This window comes from Puma concolor, chromosome C1 (genome assembly GCF_028749965.1).
Source record: "Puma concolor isolate L17-30 chromosome C1, mPumCon1.1.hap2, whole genome shotgun sequence".
In the NCBI taxonomy this organism is placed as follows: domain Eukaryota; kingdom Metazoa; phylum Chordata; class Mammalia; order Carnivora; family Felidae; genus Puma; species Puma concolor.
In genome coordinates this window covers 137529202-137549516 of record NC_141674.1, presented here as the reverse complement: position 1 = coordinate 137549516, position 20315 = coordinate 137529202, and positions in this window count along the sequence as shown.

Sequence of the window (20315 nt, the reverse complement as noted above, 5' to 3'; positions counted from 1 at the left end):
AGTATGTCAAATATACTTGAATGAAACTTTTAAAAAAGAAACTGCAGAAGAAGAAGAAGAAGAGGAAGAAGAAGAAGAATAAGAAGAAGAAGAAGAAGAAGAAGAAGAAAAGAAGAAAGAAGGAAAAGAAGAAAAAGAAGAAAGGGAAGGAGAAGGAAGGAAAAACAGGGAGAAGGAGGGAGAAGGAGAAGAAGGGATGAGGAGGGAAAGGAGGAGGAGGAGAAGAGGGAGGAGGAGGGGGAGGAGGTGGAGGAGGAGGAGGAGGAGGAGTGGGAAAAGGAGAAAATTCTACCATGCTTTTTCTTACTTCCTAGCTTTGGCACATGCTTTTCCTTTGGTAGGAACTCTCTTCTCTCTGTCCAATCCCCAAATTCATTCCTTCAATTAGGTAAGCCCCAGGTAAAATCTAGATTTCTTTAGATTTTGTTAGATCCCTCATTTACTTGCTTCTATTTCATCGTTTTCTACCCCGAATATGAGACTTAACCCATGTATTGAAATTGTGGAATAATTTGTTTTCTCCATTAAACAATATGCTCTGTGAGGGTTGTAAAGGCATATGCCATAATCAATGTTATGTCTGCAGTTCTTAGCCACATTTCATAAACATAAGCATTTCATCTTTTCAACAACTCCATAAGGAGGTGTTAATATGGCCATTTTACACACGAGGATGCTGAGGCACTGAATGTTTAGTTTTTCTCAAGGTCAGATAGCTAGTGCGTGCTTATATTAGGGTTCAGTAGCTACAGTAATATACAAACCCAACATTTTGAAAGGCTTTCTATACAAGACATGTATTTTAAATTTTGAAATATCTCACCGCAGTTCCAGGTCAGTGGTGAGTTGAGGATGGGAGAACTGTCTTCATGAAACGAGGCTGATCAAAGTTCTGCTAAACTTAAACATGTTTTCCATGATGATTTTAAAAGATGACATCCAGACAATGAAAGGATAAACCTGTATGGGATAGATGTAGATGTCAAGAACTCTGGTATGTGGTCATCCTAATAGCAAAGGACACTGAGAAATATGCTCAGGATAAAAAAAAAAAAAAAAAAAAAAAAAAAAGCACATGGTGCTTGGTGAGTGGTTTGCACTCTCTGCAATGGGTGCTGAGGCTAGGTTTGAACCCAGACAGCCTGACTCCAGAGTCCAACCCTTAAGACTCTATCAAACATTTTCTGGAATGTGTGATGCCTACTTAATTCATATTCTAATTAGATGTATTTAGTATGTCTTTTTTTTTAAGTTTATTTATTTATTTTGAGAGAGAGAGAGAGAGCATAAGCAGGGGAAGGGGCAGAAAGAGAGGGAGAGAGAATCCCAAGTAGGCTCTGTACTAACTAATGTGGGGGTTGAATTCACAAAACCCATGAGATCATGACCTCAGCCGAAATCAAGAGTCAGGTGCTTGATTGACTGAACTACCTAGGCCCCCACTTTCAGTATGCTATATACTGCTATATGTTTGCTGCTAAAATAAATACACATTGTATTTTTTAATGTTTGGATTCAATTTGACCAGCTTTTTGTTCCTCGTGTATTTACAAAGCAAATATCTGGCATAAATTGTTCTGAATATCTAATGGAAAGAATTGGTGATGCCTTTGTCAAAACTCTATCTGCACCCTGAATAACTATTTGTGACTGTATAATAATAATTATATATTTAACTACGGACAAGGTATTTTTTCCAGTCTTCCAAGGATATTTGACTAAATCCATGAAGAAAACCAGTTGACCAGATTTAATAACAGTATTTAACACCAATAGATGGTGGTTTAAGGGACAAACCCATGGGAAAATTTTGTTAGTGACATAAATTTAATCATTATTAGTTAAATAAAATCTGAGGGAGATTTTCCCTGGGATACCACAAGTACCAAAGATTATCAAAAATACAGGGGAAGGGAAAGCAAAAATGACAGATATTTGACCTATAAAGTAGAATATCAAAGAGCTTATCTGAAAATGAGAATTTACCTAACTTTAAGGCAATTACAAGCAACTTAAAAATTAAAAAAAAAAAAAAAGTCAGGTTAAAATGTTCCTCTGAGAACAACAAATATTTGCTGGTGGGTATAAAAAGACAATTTAGGAAATGAATTGTTCATGGTATAGTTTTTGATCAGATAGTTTCGATCATATAGAGATATGGCTTCTAATCTGTACTAGTTAATATACCTGTGAAATTAATGATGTCAATTCTTAGTTGCTTAAAAAATGATTTTACTTTTGGTCATAATTTCATAGATGGTGGTCAGACAATTCAGATGTACTCACCGGACAGTTCTTGCATGGGTCACTTGTATAATTATTGGGAATGCAGTTATTTGAAGGCTCAGCTGGGTGGAACATCTAAGATGGCTCACTCATGTGGCTGGCAGTTGGTGCTGACATCGGCTGGGAGCTCAGCTGATGTATAATTTGGAGCACTTATATGGGGCTTCTTTAGCATGGCAGTGATAGAGTGGTCAGGTTTCTTATATAAAGGCTGGCCTTCCCCGATCAAACATCTCAAGATAGAGTCACATAGGATCTCATCTGTTGTGTTTTATTTGTCACAAATAAGTCACTAAGGTGGATCCTGATTAAAGAGAAGGGGGCACAAAACCTCCCTCTCAATGGGAGGTCAAACAAGTTGTGGACATCGTTTAAAACTACCACAAATTTTGATTCTAACACTAAATCTCTCGTCTTCCACCACCTTCTCCTCCTCCTCCTCCCCTTCCCCAACTTTTCCTCCTCCTCCTTCTTCTTCTTCTTCTTCTCCTTATTATTATTATAGCAATAATTTTAGGGAAGGTGGTAGAGGACTGAGTAGATAAGGATAGATCTTTTGACAATAACTCTATAATTAGGAAATTTTTCCTTAATTCTGAAGATCCACATACTTGGCAGTTTTCTTTGACAAAAAAATTTCCCATTTTTTGATCCATACCATGTAAAAATGGGTAAATATGATACACTGATCAAATTAAAGATTTTTTCTCATGGTAAGCCCCATTCTTTGCCAAATTAACTTAAACTATTTCCTCAGAGATGGCTCCCTCTGTACGGATTCGAAGCGGAGCTTATACAATTTTTTTTTTTAGATTTTTTTTTACTCTCTCAAGATTTCCCATCACTTTGCAGTCTTTTTTATTAAAATGAAGTGTAAACCATTATTTGTTCTTAATAAGTTATAGATTTGGGTCTCTGGGTTCAATATTTTACAGAAGAAACTAGTAAATTTCAGGTTTTCCTATTGAATATAATTCTATGACATTTACATAAAATGGACACTTGCAGCTTACCATAGTCAGAGATTTACTTAGACTCCTTAGGAGGGTAGGAACCAACTTTAGCAGCACAAGCTATGGCACATACATTTGACTGTGTATTTATCAGTATAACTGGAACCATAAGACATTAAATTGGCTCAGAAACCTGATCTACCACTGGTGCTAGACGTCTTGATGCCAAGACCCTCTGGCTTCAGGGAATAAGTGACTTGTGCAGGACACCTGAACCCTGTCCTTGTTCTGACCAGTTCCCCCATGCTTGAGAGGGTGACGGCACCACACACAATGGTCAGTTAAAATCTCAGACCCCTAGCAAAAATGACTCACTCTTCTTTCTGAGTCTCCCAGATATTCTGTCTGTACCTGCACTCTGTCTATACTTTTAGTAAACTTTGCTCTCACTTCAAAAGAAAATCAATAAATGATCATATCATTTGATTATCAAGAACTTTGAGTAGTTTTGAGATAATGGTTTTGATAACTGGTAACCAATAAAAAGAAGCAGAGCTTATTATAAAACCCAGCAATAACATTCTTTGTCCTTCAGAGTGTGTTTTGTATGGCGACAGATAATTTTCAACAGATATTTGACCGAGACAAAATTATTTCATCCAATTTGTTCATTTTTAAATATTTAAAAAATATTAGCTACAAAATTAACCACGAAGATTCTTATGAATATAGTTAAATCAACCGGAGGTTTGGGTGGAAGTCTATTAGCAGATGGAAGTCTATTAGGAGAAGATGATGAAGCATTAAATGAAAATGTTCTTTGGGGCGCCTGGGTGGCTCATTCTGTTGAGTGTCTGACTTTGGCTCAGGTCATGATCTAATGGTTCCTGAGTTCGAGCACCTCATGGGGCTCACTGCTGTCAGCGTGGAAGCTGCTTTGGATCCTCTGTCTCCCTCTCTCTGCCCCTCCCCGTTTGCACTCTCTCTTGCAAAAAGATATAAAACATTTAAAAGTAATAAATAAATGGAAATGTTCTTTAGAAACATTACTGTGGCACCTGGGTGGCTCAGTCAGTTAAGCATCTGACTTGGGTTCAGGTCATGATCTCATGGTTCGTGGGTTTGAGTCCGGTATTGGGCTCTGCTGTTGTCATGGAATCGCTTCTGATCCTCTGTCCGCTCTCTCTATGCCCCTCCCCGACTCGTGTGAAGCCTGTTTTGGATTCTGTATCTCCCTCTCTCTTTGCCTCTCCCCTGCTCACATTCTGTCTCTGCCCTTCCCCCACTAGCACAAGTGTGCTCGCTCTCTCTCAAAAAAGAAACTTTTTTGTTTTGTGTGCTTAACCCTTCCACTGCCCCCCCCCCCCAGTTTAGCAACCTCTAGTGAGGGTTTGAAATACCTAGGACATACTTATCCTATAAACTATTCATTATCTATCTGAAATTCACATTTAACTCAGTATCCTGCATTTACTAAACCTGACAACTCTAGCTGGGAGGGAAGAGAGAAGAAATAGAAGAGAGAACTCTAAAATATGAAAAATAATATTAGGCCCTTGCTCGTCAAGAGTTTATATGTATCTAATTGGTGGTTAAATTTTTTGTTGTTGTTAGATTTGGTTAATTACATTCATCTCATAACATTACTGATGGTCTAATCATTTATTAACACCTTCTCTATTAATAACATTTAGGTTAAATGCTATGAAGATTTTCTATAGACTAAGAAGTAGCTTTTCAATGGAAAAGGAGATCAGTTCTTGGAGTAGATTTAAATTTATTCTTTGTGAGAACTCCAGCTTTGTAACACTGTCAATGAGTGTTAATTGACTGCATTCTATAAACCAGAAACTGTTGTAGAATGGAGCTACATCAGTGCGCACACACACACACACACACACACACACAATTACGTGTGTAATGAGTCAAGTGGTCCTGTGAAGAAAAATAAAAGAACACAAAGTACAGGGGAGTGGACAGAAGGGATGAAGTATATAGATAGAATGATCAGGGAGTGCCTCTCGGGTAAGAGATACTTTTAGTAGAGATGAAAAACAGTGAAAAAGACATAAGGGTCATCTCAAAGAGAACTCAAGCCCAAGGGTCTTGTCCTGTTGCAGCAGAATTTTCAGTTTCCTGCAAAGCTTGCTAGTTTCAGAATCCCACCTGTTCTTCTTGTCCCCTTCTCCCAGAGTAAATAAATGCTCCATCCTTCACATGAAGCATCTTTTCTTATCTACTGTATGAAAAGATGTTGGGCCCTGTCATTGGTATGGACAGAAGGAATTATCTCAAGATAGCTGTCTTCTTTGGCACAAAAGACTCACTTGAAGGACCAGACTATTTTGTAAAATATCTTAATATTTCAGGCTTCTATTTTTTATTGACAGATGTTTCCCCCCTCCTGGCCCCGATAGCAAATGAACTAGGTTTGTGTTTTACTGTAATTCAACTTTGAACCAATACACAATGTTTTTACATAAATATACTTTCTTTATGTCCAATAAATTAATTTCATTCCATGGTTCTCTACCTTGCAGCTTCTAAAATTTTGATGACCAGGCCTTATTTTAAAACCATTTATATTAGAATCTGGGGATAAGAAACAGGCCTTGGTGTTAAAACACAATAGGGCAAAACAAAACACAATGAAACTAAAATTTGCCACATTACTCCAGTATTAGTCGAGGTTGAGAGTCACTGCTATATTACATAAAACACCTGCAAGTTAGAAATACAGAGAATACTATGTGGCAATGAGAAAGAATGAAATACGGCCTTCTGTAACAATGTGGATGGAACTGGATAGTGTTATGCTAAGTGAAATAAGTCATACAGAGAATGACAGATACCATATGTTTTCACTCTTATGTGGATCCTGAGAAACTTAACAGAGAACCATGGGGGAGGGTAAGGGAAAAAAAAAAGTTAGAGAGGGAGGGAGCCAAACCATAAGAGACTCTTAAAAACTGAGAACAAACTGAAGGTTGAAGGGGGTGGGAGGGAGAGGAGGGTGGGTGATGGGTATTGAGAAGGGCACCTGTTGGGATGAGCACTGGGTGTTGTATGGAAACCAATTTGACAATAAATTTCATATTAAAAAAAAAGAAATACAGAGAATATTATCGCACCTTCTCCAGTTCCAACTATTGCTCAGGGGAGAAAATTGGAGCCCAGAGGAAGGAAATGGTTTGCCCAAGGATACAGAGTAAACAACCACAGCAGACTTTTCTGAGAGGAAGTAAGAGCTGATGAGTACCCATGCGCTCTTCAGAATGGTGGTGGTGTGAAAAAATGGTACAGAGAGGGAAGAGACTACGTGAGGAGGTTTCAAAGATTTTGAATGGTATCATTGCTGTGAGCCCTTTCCTCTGGTCTCCATGCCCTTGAGAGATGGCTGGTGAAGATGCGAAAGTCTTGCCTTTGGAATTCATATGATCTAGCTCCACGAAGAGAGGAGCTTAACCATAGGAATATGAGCAAAGTTCTTAAATTGCCCTTGTCTTGTCTCTCCTTCTCTCCCTTTACTTTCTTCGGCATTTTCTTTTCACTTTTATTTTCTTCTTGTAAAATTTTTATGTGAAGGTTTGGGAAATACTGTAAAATTTGTAAGAAGCAAATTACTAATAAATCCATCTCAGTACCTAATGCTTGCCATTTATGTTCAACATTCAACCTATAATGGCTGAATGAAAAAATAATGCAACCATCTTGAGTAACAAGAGAAATTCACCATAAATTTCCCCCCCTATCTCTTGGCTCAAATGATGCCAATATTTGATGATAAAATCTGTTTTTGATCCAGGTGACAATTATTACATTATTGTTTCCAGCATTTGTTTAATTTGCTATAACTAAACTACTGCTGGCTGCTTATACATTTTTTTTTTTTTTACCATTAGGATTAAACATTTCTTCAAAACAGAGTTTCTTTGATTTTCTTGATCTTAATATTTGTTGAGATGTATCAGTCTGTAACCCCGAATTTTTTATCATTCCAATAAAGTTTGTTCTTAAAAAATAATTTGGTCATTGCTCCTGATTTTTGTTCATATTTGGGCTTTTGTTTTATATTTTATTACCTCTATCGGTATTTGATTTTTCTATTTTTTTTTTCTCTTTCTGTTTTGGTTTTCCTCTGAGTCTTGGTCAAATTCCTTGAATTTGACTTCTATACATCAGTTTTCTGTCATATCTTTTGAAACCCGTTATAGTTTCAATTAAGCTATCATATTTCTCTTTCTCATGCAATGTTTTTTGATTTTAAATTGTTTCTCTTTCACATTTCCCTCCTCCATGTAAATAAATAAAATATTCTCTCAAATCTTAATGAGATCATAAATCAGAAAGCTCCTAATATAGTGCTTTTTTAAACATTCTATTGTGTGGTTTTTAGATTGCTTTGTTGTGTTTTTACAGTATATCTATTTCGTTGAATCAATTCCTCTAAGTATTCAGGAATGTCCTCTTGTTTTGACATAATGCGTCTTTTTATAGAACTGGTAGTATTTTTTCTCTGATACTCAGTTAGAAACTTTCTGTTTGTTCTGGCTGCTAGAGAAGGAAGAAATCCTGCCATATTGGGTTTCTAAAATGTTCATTGAGACCACATCCTGTCCTTTTCCCTCACTGAGACTGTGAACGGAGTTCTCTCAGCATTTTCTCCACTCAGATCCTGGCCGCATTGCTCTTTTGGGAAAACTTTGTTGGTGGGAGAGGGTCAGAATCTGACCTCGATTCCCTGATGTGTAATGAGGGTGAGGAAGGTGGGGCAGATGAGTTTGCTAAGTAACACTTTTTGATAGCTTACCATTGACGAAGGACCAGGCTGATCATTTCTTTGTCATTTCAATCTCACAAGTCTGTGAGGTAGATGTAAATATAATCCCTTCCCATTTTGTATATGAGAAAAGTGAGGGATAGGGATTTTTAATATTTCCTCCTAAACCATGAAGCTATTGAGTGAAGAGTCTGGATGGAACTGACATTCTTACTCAATTAGTAATTTCCTCATTAATTATTTAATTAAAGTCCTTTGAACTTGAAGGTATGAGACTATTATCCTTTCTATTTTGTCACCACCGAACAGTTCCCTCCATTTTATGTTCTACTAGCCATTCTCACTGATCTCTTTGAAGTGTAAAGGTAGAGGACCAAGTACACAAAAGTCATCTTTCCCAGAATGTACAAAAGAATAGGCACTCAATTACCAGTTTCTCTGACGTCATAGATCTCTTTCCTTTTTAACAGTGTAGGAAAACTTGAAACCATGACATTCTAAAAGGCATGACCTCCAAATTGTTTGATATCCAAGTCCTTTCAAAAACCTTGATGAGAAAATAATATTAGAGAGATACAACTTAAAGACTGATTTTATAAAATCTCAAGGCTTCTTAGCTCTTTATTTCAATGGCTTCAAAAACTTGGCTACGAAGCATTATTTCACAGGATTAACTGTCATTAGGTGACATTAATACCATTTTCAAAGGATTTTGAGCACTTGCTTATTGACCACCATGTAACGAATATGGCCTCAACCCGTCTCAGGAGAATTGGATCATTGTAAAATTTACAAAGCAGCAGATCATAAAAGCTTTTGTTACTCAGCATACTAAAGCACAGTGGCTTCATCAAGGTTTTTAAAATTGTTAAAAACAGCTAATTCATAACAAAGTGAACATAACACAAATACATTAAAAAGCTGGAAATTGTAATAATATGGAACGTAGCAGGCAAGTATAGTAGTAAGTTTATTTGAGAAAAGAGTGATTCTGGGATGTTGGAGCCAGAATACTCATTTTATATGGCCATCAACACCTACCTGAGTGCTTTGCCCATAGGAAATGCTCAGTAAACACTTTCCCAACAGGTGATGAAGTAGTACTATAATCAGTGTCCGGAGGAAGATAATTAAAACGGAATGCTGCATTGATTTTTCAGTTCCTGTCTGGGGAAATGCAAGTCAGAATGTCACCAAAATTGTATGCTGGCATTTGAACTTCCCATGACACCTAGAGATTTTGCTTAAGTAAAACCTAAGCACCCTTTTCATATGTATTAAATTCATGTCCTTCAAAAAATTAGAGTTGAAAGAGTTTTGGGAATAAAAATGGTAAACAAGTATAATGGATTACTATTATTCACAGGCACATTGTAATTTGGGTATTTCAGTGTGAATTTTTTAGGTGTTTATTTTAAACTCTGCACTTAATTTTTTTTTTTTAATTTAGCATTGTCATTATAGCATTTTATTTTTTAAAGTGTTTCTAGGGGCGCCTGGGTGGCGCAGTCGGTCAAGCGTCCGACTTCAGCCAGGTCACGATCTCGCGGTCCGTGAGTTCGAGCCCCGCGTCGGGCTCTGGGCTGATGGCTCGGAGCCTCCCCCGTTCATGCTCTGTCTCTCTCTGTCCCACAAATAAATAAACGTTGAAAAAAAAAAATTAAAAAAAAAAAAAAAGTGTTTCTACATCTTTCGTCCTACAAAGACATGCACATTTCATTCAGGTCACATATTTTCAGCAGTCCATGTGTAAGAAACAGTAATTATCATGGAGCAAAATCAGGGCTTTTTGATATAAGTCTAGTGGGATATTTTTCATGAAATAAGAAGTATGCATTAGAGGAACAATAAACCCTTGGACAGGGGCAGGAAATTTTGCACGTATGGGTGAGTGGATGTAGGTGTGCATGTATTTATGAGATAACATATTTCCAGTTGACAACTTTTAAATATTTCTGTACAGCTTCCTGGTTTATTTTCACCATATCTAGCCAGTGAGTGACCAAATGGCAGTTTTACTATGGCTGTGTCTCTGTCATCAGTCATTTCTTTTCAAGGCTTTCTTTCCTTTTTGTGTATGTACACACACACACACACACACCATATACACATATATATTTTATATACATATATATTTTATCATACATATATGCATATATATATATATATATATATATATATATATATATATATGTAAAATAACCTCCTATTGGGGAGTTTTATACTATTAACCTTTCTTAATCTCATAATAATATCAAAAATATTTAACAAGTCAGAAGTACCAATTTCATTTTCTGACTTTATTCCATCTACAAAATAACTTCTGAACTTCTTTTCCAAAATTCACAACTTCTTCAGATATGACCTCAACCTTTTTCAATTGCAGAACTATCAAAATGCAAGTGAAAACATAAGAATGAAAACATATAATTTTGAGCTTTAAGTAATATATTTTTACTAAAAAATTTATACCTGAAAGTATATAGAAAACCCAATATTATAGTTATATTGAAGATGTCCATTGAATTTTCCATATGCTATATATCAATATATGTTCCATTTATTAAATGGTAGAAGTGAAATTAGTGAATAATTATTAAGTACCTTTTATTGAACATATATATCTTGTTAGAAAATAATTTCATAGATACAGTAGTCTCCCCTTAACTGTGGGTGATATGTTCCAAGAACCCTGGTGGATTCCTGAAACTGCAGATAGTACCAAACCCTGTATGTATTATGTTTTTCCTATACATACATATATATGATAAAATTTAATTTATAAATGTATATATTTTGATATTTGTATAGTTTTATATAAACAATAATAATAAACAAATAGAACAGTTATAACAATAAATGATACAAAATGTTATGTGACTGTGGTATCTTTCTCTCTCTCTCTCTCTCTCTCTCTCTCTCTCTCTAAATGTCTTATTGTACTGTACTCATAGTTCTTCTTGAGATGATGCGAGATAATAAAATGCCCACATGAGGAAATAGAGTGAGGTGAATGATGCAGGCACTGTGATGTACCCTTAGGCTTTACTGACCTTCTGACCATATGTCAGAAGGAGGGTCATCTGCTTCTGGACCACATTGACTGTGGGTAACTGAAACCACAGAGAACAAAACTGTGGATAAGGGGGACTACTGTATATTAATTCCAAAATTATGGCTTTCCTCTATCACACAAGGGACAAACACATATTGTGACTATCCCCTCCCCAATGAAATACCTCAATTACCACCAGTGGAGTGTCACTGATGCTGCAGGAGGATTCAGTGAATGCAATTTTTTTCTTTTGCTATTTTTTAATAACCTTCATGTTTAATATTAGACAAAGGGTTTTAGAGTTTGATGGCCTGGTTTAGTTCTCTGGCTTCCATCTGGCAGTGTGATCTTAGGGAAGTCATCCAAGTTCTCTAACTCTGAATTTTCTCTTCTCTAATCTGGGGATAATAGTAATGTCTACCTCCCACTTTCATTGTGAGGATCAAATGAAATAATGTATAGAACAGGCAAAACAAAAAGAGCCACTCAAGTGTCTGATGAAAGTGCATCTTTAGCAGTTACTTTCAGAATTGTTAGATATTAATAATCTCTCATATTATATTTGTTATGGCAAAGTACAGAAGTAAAATTGAATGAGATTATAGGCCTCTTGTCCATCTCTATCTCCTCCTACACCCAAAAGTTCATCCCAGTTCAACACAGTCAGTTGTTGAATGCATTTTATATGCCAAGCATAATAATAAAAATAATAATAATAATAATAATAAGCAGTGTTTTCCTTCGGATGCATATAGTCTAGTAGAAGAGGGGCACATGAGAAGTTAATCAAAATAAAATAAGAGCTAAAATAGTTTGATGCACAGTGTGTTAGATGTGTAGAGCAGGGCAGGGTCGCATTTCACTTATCTTATGATTAGAGGAGTTTCCTAAAAATGACAACTGTGTTGAATTGTTGACTAATAGAGTTATGATGGAGATTAGTAGGAAGTATTTTCCAGGCAGCAGGTGCATAAGAGCACAGGCAGAGAAGTGTGGCTAAGTACAGAGTGTAAGTGAATCTACAAGCAATCCTTTATTATGTGAAAACAAATGAGAAATGGACACTAGCCAAAAATAGGTATGCAAAAGAAGAAGTGTACTAAGCTACGGAGGCCCTATGAGCTTACCTTTTGTCCTCTGCAAGTAAGAGCATAATCTGTTGGTACTAGTGGTGGCTAGATCCTTGAAGAAGCTGGTGAGGAACACACATGAATAGAGCTTAAAGTGAAGAATTGGGCTGTCATGACTGTAAGTGTGGTTTCTGTGTTGATCACCTGAGTTCAAACTCTGACTCCCACTCTTTCTAGCCAGGAAATTTGAAAAGCAATTTAGTTAATCCCTAGGGGCATTAGTTCTATTATTTGGAAACTCTAAGTAATAGTTAATATTATCTATCTCTAACTGGGATCCCGCAAAGAGTTAATAAGCTGATATACTAAAGCATCCCATAGTAAGCACTCAGTAAATGCTATTATTATTGATATTGTCTTTAAACCAAAAGAGTTCACTTAGGAGATGACGCCACAAGTTCATATGAGAGATGAAGGCCTAAATTAGTGCAAGGATGGAGAGAAATGTCTGGCATTTGGGTCAGGCAAACAATCGGATTTCAATGCATGTTACATAATGCATAATATAGATATAATATTAGATATGTGGTAATCATATAACATACTTATATAATTAAAGTGCTTCTTTTTTTATAAAAGTAACTACACAATTAGCCCATAGCTAGACAAAAAGAAAAAAAAAAAAAGATCAACTTTGATTTTTTTGCTTTCTCCACGAGATTGATTGGTATGTTAGCATCTGAAAGCTTTGGTACAACTATGTTTATTGCAATTAGCCTAAGATTTAAGAGGTGCAGAAAGTAGAGGTTGATTCGAAAGGGCACATGCACCCAAATATTTATAGCAGCGTTATCAACAATAGCCAAATTAAGGGAAGAGGCCAAATGTCCATCTACTGATGAAAGGATAGAGAAGAATGAAGAAGATGTGGATGTATATAGGAATATTATATAGATATAATATATATAATATCTATATTTATATATATATAATCTATATAATATATATAATCTATATAATCTATATAATAATATAATATAGATATAATATATAGATAGAGAAAAATGAAGAAGATGTGGATGTGCATAGGAATATATGTATATAGGAATATTATTCAGCAATCAAAAAAGAATGAAATCGTGCCATTTGCAGCTATGTAGGTAGAGCTAGAGAGTATAATGCTGAGCAAAAGAAGTCAGCCAGAGAAAGATAAATATCTATGACTTCATGTGTATATGTGGAATTTAAGAAACAAAACAGATGACCGGGGGAGGGAAGAAAACAAGAGAGGAAAGCAAACCATGAGAGACTCTTAACTATAGAGAACAGGGCTGATGGAGGGAGGTGGGTGGGGGAAGGGTTAAATGGATGATGGGTACTAAGGAGGCCCTTGGGATGAGCACCGGGTGTTTTATGTAAGTGATGAATCACTAAATCTTACTCCTGAAACAATGTTACACTGTATGTTAACTAACTAGAATTTAAGTAAAAATTTGAAAAAGAAAAAGAATAGAGTTTAGAAAGATATTTAAACTTTATACAGTACATTTAAGATGTGCTGTGAATCAATAGGAGTAGAAAATGTATGAATAAGTGGTTAAATCCTTTCATCTCCTCTGTAAACGACAAAGTAAGTCGGGATAGGAAACTGCTATATTATCCCGAAGTAAGTCGGGATAGGAAACTATTGCTGAAGCACTGACAAGGTGAGGGAGAAGTTCCCCAAACACACCAGCAGGGTATTTTACTCTGTAAATTCACTGTACTTTCAGTTGGGAAGCAGATAATTGTGCTTTTAAAAACTACATCGGTATGAATAATTCTCATAATCTGGGTTCTTTATGCCCTCACTTTTCCATAAGTCAAATTTGAAACAAATTGCCTGTGTGTATTCCTCCCATAGTGACACATTGCAATTCATTGAAAAAAATATCGTAAGGATTTGCCATTTTAAAGCACTTGGAAATGATAAAGAAATATTCTGCCCTGTAAGTTGCTTATATACCTGGACTGGGGACAATGTTCCACGTGGTGAACTCTTAAAAATCAAGAACTATGTTTAATAACCTTTTTATTTATCAGATGTTGGCAATAATAGATACTCAATGAAATTTGACAAATAAATGATTATGAGGTATTGAGGAAAGTAGTTGTCTTTGGGGTAGAGGTACAAAGATAGGAAAGAGTTCCAAATAAGGACACTGTGAAAGTTTTAGGGAAGAAAGGGCATATGAGCTGCCTTGACTGGGGAGGAATCCAGCAGGGAAACTGCATGAGGAGAGGACGTGTCAGACTAGCACATGCAAAGACACCTATGTGGGATTACACATGTCGTAATGTTCAGGTGTTGGTACCCCAAAAAACAGATGGAAGAAAGATATGAAAATGGACTTGGTAGTGTAGTCAGAGATCAAAATGCAGTCGAAAGGATACTGAATTTAAAAGCTGAATCAGAACACCTGGGTTTAGTATTCTTGCCCGCTGGGTGTATTTGGATTACTCCCTAAAGTAATCAGTTACTCCCTAAAGACTTACTGCTCTGCCCACTTTGTAGAGCAATTTAAAGATTCTAGACAAATGTTAAAGGAGCATAGCTTTTAGAGACAGACTGCTTCAAATCCTGGCTTCATACTTAACTAACTTGGGCAGACTTTCCTCTCTTATTTGCAAAGTGGGAGCAATAGTAGTAGCCGCTTCACCGAAGTGTTATGAGGATTAAATAATATTATCTAAGTAAAGCACTCAGGACAGTGCATGGAACATGGTGAGTAGTGCAGTAAGTATTGGCTGCTACTACTACAAAATGAGACAATACAGGCAAAAACTCTCTCTGATCTATCAAGTAAGGCATTCTTAGTTCCAACCAAATACTTAGAGGAATGGTAAGTTGCATTACCAGATTTCTTACTTAAAAATTGACTTTTTTTTTTTACATAGAAAGCCTTTTGGTATGTTTAGGGTTTGACATCTGAAATATTGATCCACACATAACTGAATAACAAGTTGTAAAATGTGAGACATTCCTACACTAGGTAAGAAGGTAACTATAAATCAGACAGGTTGCTGCAGTTTAGTGCTTTCTGTTTGATATTTTCAACTTCTGACACCAAAATAAAAACATTAAGAATCTTGAAAACAAAACAAACAAACAAAAAAAAACCCAAACAAACAAACAAACAAAAAACAAGCAAAAGAGATTGGACTTTTGAAGAAAAGTGTTTTTTTTTTTTTTTTTTTTTTTGAAGAAAAACAGGACCTAATCTGTTCTGTACTTTAAGATGACTTTCCTCAAAATAGCTTACAGATCCTGTATAGAAGCCAGGATTCAAGCAGATGGATGTGCAATGGAAAGTTCTCCATCATAAAACACACACACACAAGCACACACACACGCACACACCCCACAACACATACCTACATTACTGGATAAAATAAAGTGTTTCACAGTAAATCAACTGAAAAACATAGAAGAGGATTTGTAAGTTTGAAAACTCAAACCAACATTGGTTAAATGACCTGCTTTCTCTCTATAACATGAAGGCAATGCTCAACCTTTCTTTGTGTTTTTGTTTTGTTTTGTTTTGTTTTGTTTTGACCATAGGACAAAAGGCTGTGACTGGTGTCCTAAGAAAGATTCTCTCCTGAGTGGGTTATGCACAATTTTTCAATGCACTTATTGTCATAATGGTACAACTGTCATTCCCATTCCATAGACTATATTACAATGTTGTGTTGTTGTTTGTTGTTAATGTAAACAAATGCTTGTGTCAATATTATTAAAAAAGATATTCTCTGCACTTCATAGCTGATTGGGAAACACCGATGTCCCTTGCCTGCGGATCATTGCCTTATAGTACTAAAATGAAAAAAAAAGTCTTTTAAGGGAAACTCAACTTCTGTTTTTATTTGACTACTGGGAAAAAATGTTATTTCCTTAAAGTACTAGACAACATCATTTTAGGAACAATCCCTCTGATCAGAATGGAATTGGGAATCCCATTAATATTAACAGGCCACAATAAGAGTTTAGTGTCATTTTCAGGGTCCCTGTATAAACTCATGGATTCTTGGAAGCAAGTACAGTCATGTTGAACGAATATTTTTCATCTAAGTGGGTAGATATCAAAATTAAATACCTAGAATAAGTATGATATTATCAGAAATTTTGCCTCATGTGTTTGTCTGGTTTTCTGAAAATAGGGAGAGTGATTTTTTTCCAAGGGGGGAGAAGACAAAAAAATGTGTATTGGAGCCCAAAGCCTTATTTGCTGTGAAAATTGCAAATGTTTGCCTGGAGCAAATATGTGAAAATTTGCAATTTGTTGTAGGTGTGGAATTTTGCTATTTTTCACAGTGGAAGAACTGTTCTGTGTAGTTTGCTTTTTTTTTTTCCTCCTAGATGTGTGAATTCTTGGAGAAATTCTGAGATCTACGCATTTTGATGCCAAAGATGGCAAGGTGAACAATTACTCTCAATAATAACTCAAAATTTCGCCATGTGATTCAATGAAATTTTTTTTTCAAAGTTGAATGGTAGCACTTCTTAAGAGAAAGAGCACTCAATCATGTATTGAGCTTCCATACAGCACGAAATTCTCTATTATTACCCTTACATAGGAGTACATTAATGTGTAAAATAAGAGATGGAGTGTCAGTGGATTAAAAGTCAGTCAGTCCCTTATAAATGAGGGACCTCCAATTCTAATGTCAATCTTATGTGTACAAAATTGGGTTCAGATACCACGTAGATATGAATCAATTTGCTAAACACAGATATTTAACAATTCCAAACTTATGTAATAAATAAAACTCCTAGTTATATAAATATATAATGTATGTTTCACTTAGAATTGAAGACACATGAGAGAAAATTGTGAAATATCTGCATTGTCTTTGCAGCCAGTTCCTAGATATTGCCTGCCCAGACTAGCCACTGGGAAGGCATGTTGAAGGGCCCATCCATCCCATCCTTCACACATGAAATGTTCTGTCCCATTTCTCTTGCCATCAGGGACACCTGTTCCTTTCGCATTCTAAAATTATAATTAGCTTCTTTCATTAGGTAGCCTGTGTTTTAACAGATTTCCCAGAGCTCTCTTTTTCTTCCTAGGTAACATGTGCCTTTTAGAGTTCTTCCAAAGGAAAAGGAGGACATTATATTTCTCTGGGTTAATGGAATTCTCTAATACGTAGGAAGCAAGGCTAGATGGTTTGCTTTACAGTTACCTGATTAATCTACTCAATCAAAGCATGTCTTAATTAACAATATAGTATGTGCATAAGATTCTGAAAGGCTAGCTTACCATTTGAATTAGGGCTTAGGTTGCTTTTCATTTTTCAAGTAGCAAAATCACTAGGAGCTGAAAACCTTTGCAGACTATTTCCCTAATCTTCCTTGGACTGCGGCAGGAAGTTATTTTTGCTTTGTTTGTTTCCTTTGGTTTGAGTAAGATTCAGTACTTTCAAAGCTTTTCTTAATATCTTGTAACCTTAACACAGGCACCTTGTTTCCTTCATGAATTTCTGAAACTTGCAATATGTATTTCTATTTCCATGGGACTAAAGAGAAAACTCGCCATAAAATAATTCTCAGCATATGTGCATAGGGTAAAAATGGTGGAGAAGTAGAGGAATCATCTATTTAGAGACATGCTACAGTTTTCTTTCCTTTAAAATAGTAGCCTAATTGAACATACTACTTAAAAATAAATTCAGTCAAACTGAACTATAAAAAGATTACAAAAGTAAATATCAATTACGATGTAAGTTAATGCTAATGAAATTAAAAGAATTCAAAATTAACATATACTAAAAATAAAATAATTTAAAATTAATATACACTAAAAATAATCTTCCCGTTAAAATGAAACAAAAATCAAAATTGCAAGGCTTATTGCCATGTATTTCACTGTGGAGAATGCTTCCGAAAGTTTAATTCTTTAGTGAATTTCATTTATAGATGACCATTCTAGCGAAGTTTTCTACTTGCCAATAAACACCAAGGAATGTCTCCTCTCTATGTCCAGAACAGATTGCTACCCCTTTCTTATCTGCCCAATTAGCTTTATAGGCCTCAGCTATCACCAGCCTAACTACCTTGGAGCTCCTAGATGAAAGTTTCTTATCCTAGGCAGTTCTATTCATCAGGAATCTAGCAAAACGTAGGTTTGAATAGTTTCCTATGAAACACCTCCCACTCAACTGATTTGTGGTCCCTAATGAACCATAAGCTGATGGACAATTATTCATTTGGCTGAGGCCCATGGAACATTTTAAGGGTACTCGGGATCTCATAAGGCTGCATATGTGACTTCCATTTAAGTTTAGATACAACATTTTTGACACAAGCAAGAAATATAACAAGACTTTGACTGGAATCACTGTGAGAGAACAACTTTGACTTGAAATCCAACTTCTCTGTGATTGCTGTCTAGATAAACCAAAAAAATAATAAGGGTAAATATTTCCTACATTTAGAAAAGCAACACTGAGTTACATTAAATAGAAACTCTTCAGCTCTAAACCATAACCACAGTGTATTATCACTAGGAGGGCACTGCATTTTGTAAGACCTTAACATATTTTTTAATTTTTGCAAAACTTTGAAGTATTTTTATAATTTATTTAAAATCAAAATACCTAGAAAGAAAAAGTAACAGTGAAAATTTCTTTCTCAACACAAAATAGAACAAGAATATAGTTTGCTAAATCTTGCGATTAAAAAATATGCTATTTAGGGTTAATAAAGTCATCGAAGCATACTTTCTGGTGAGCACAAGTATCTCTGGCACAATCCATTTTCAGGCAACTAAATGACCAGAAATCTTTCTAAGGACACCTGGGTGGCTCAGTTGGTTAACTGTCCGACTCGTGATTTTGGCTCAGGTCATAACCTCACGGTCCATGAGATGTAGCCCCGCGTCAGGCTCTGTGCTGATTCTCTGTCTCCCTCTCTCTCTGCCCCTCCGTCGCTCATGCTCTCCCTCTTTCTCAAAATAAATAAATAAACTTTAAGAAAGTCTTCCTAAAATGGGAGGATGCATGTTTAGCAATGGAAGACATCACTTAAAATTTGTATTGCATGGGGTTACTTTTAGTTTCATCTGATGCAGCATCCCTGGTTAAAGCGTGAAGCACAAAGATGAACAACAGAGCAGAATGAGAAGCATCATCTCTTAAAAAGTTAGGGGATTTCTTCCAAAGCATCCCTTCTATGGGAGCAGGCCACGGACCTGAAGAGTTTCCCGGTGCAGCTCTACACTTGGGTCTAAACACAGATGCTTGATCGTATCAGTTGAGAAAAAGGATTGTTGTTGTTGTTGTTGTTGTTGTTGTTGTTGTTTTCTTTTCTGTAGTTTGAGAGTGAAGACACTTTGTTTTAAGGCTATGTGGCCGGGTCACTATCATAAATTTAGTCTTGCTGCCAGTGAAACTTACTTACTAAAATAACATTTGTTATTGATTGATAAATTGAAAAATATAAGGCTTTCTTCAGTAAGATCTCCCTCTCCCTCACCCCCACAGGCTACCAACATTAAATGACAGAAATAATAGTGTGTGTCCCAGGGAACATCAACTTTGTAAAAGCTGAAGAACAGAAGGAAGAAAGAAAGTGGGATGCAAGAGAATGAAAAGGGCTATAATTTTTTTTATTCTTATTCAGACATGTATTTTGACATGCTTTAGGGCTTAATTTGTGAAATAAAATCTACCTTTACATGGAAATGTTATGTAGGCAGATATTCTGCTTTAAGATGATTCATGCAGTGAAACAGTTTCACTAGTAAGGAGGTTTAAAGAATGAAAATATCTGGATCATCTCTAAAACCTAAAAGCTTGACTACCCATTTCCCCCCACCCAATTTTTGAATTACTAACTGATAGAATAGGCTGCTTCAGAGAATGATTATAACATCCATAATATTAACTTGACTATCTGCTGTTACATCCAGCAATATTAACATCCAGCAATATTAACTTGACTATCTGCTGTTACATAACTGACTTAATGTTTAATGAGATCATAATAACTTGCCATTTTTGCAGATGAAACATGATATGGTATTGTCAGTTTCATATAGATCAACATATGTGGGTTGTGTGGTTTTCTGTTAACAGGGAAACACACGGATACTGAGCAAAACGGAATCTGGCTGATAATTTTCTTGAGT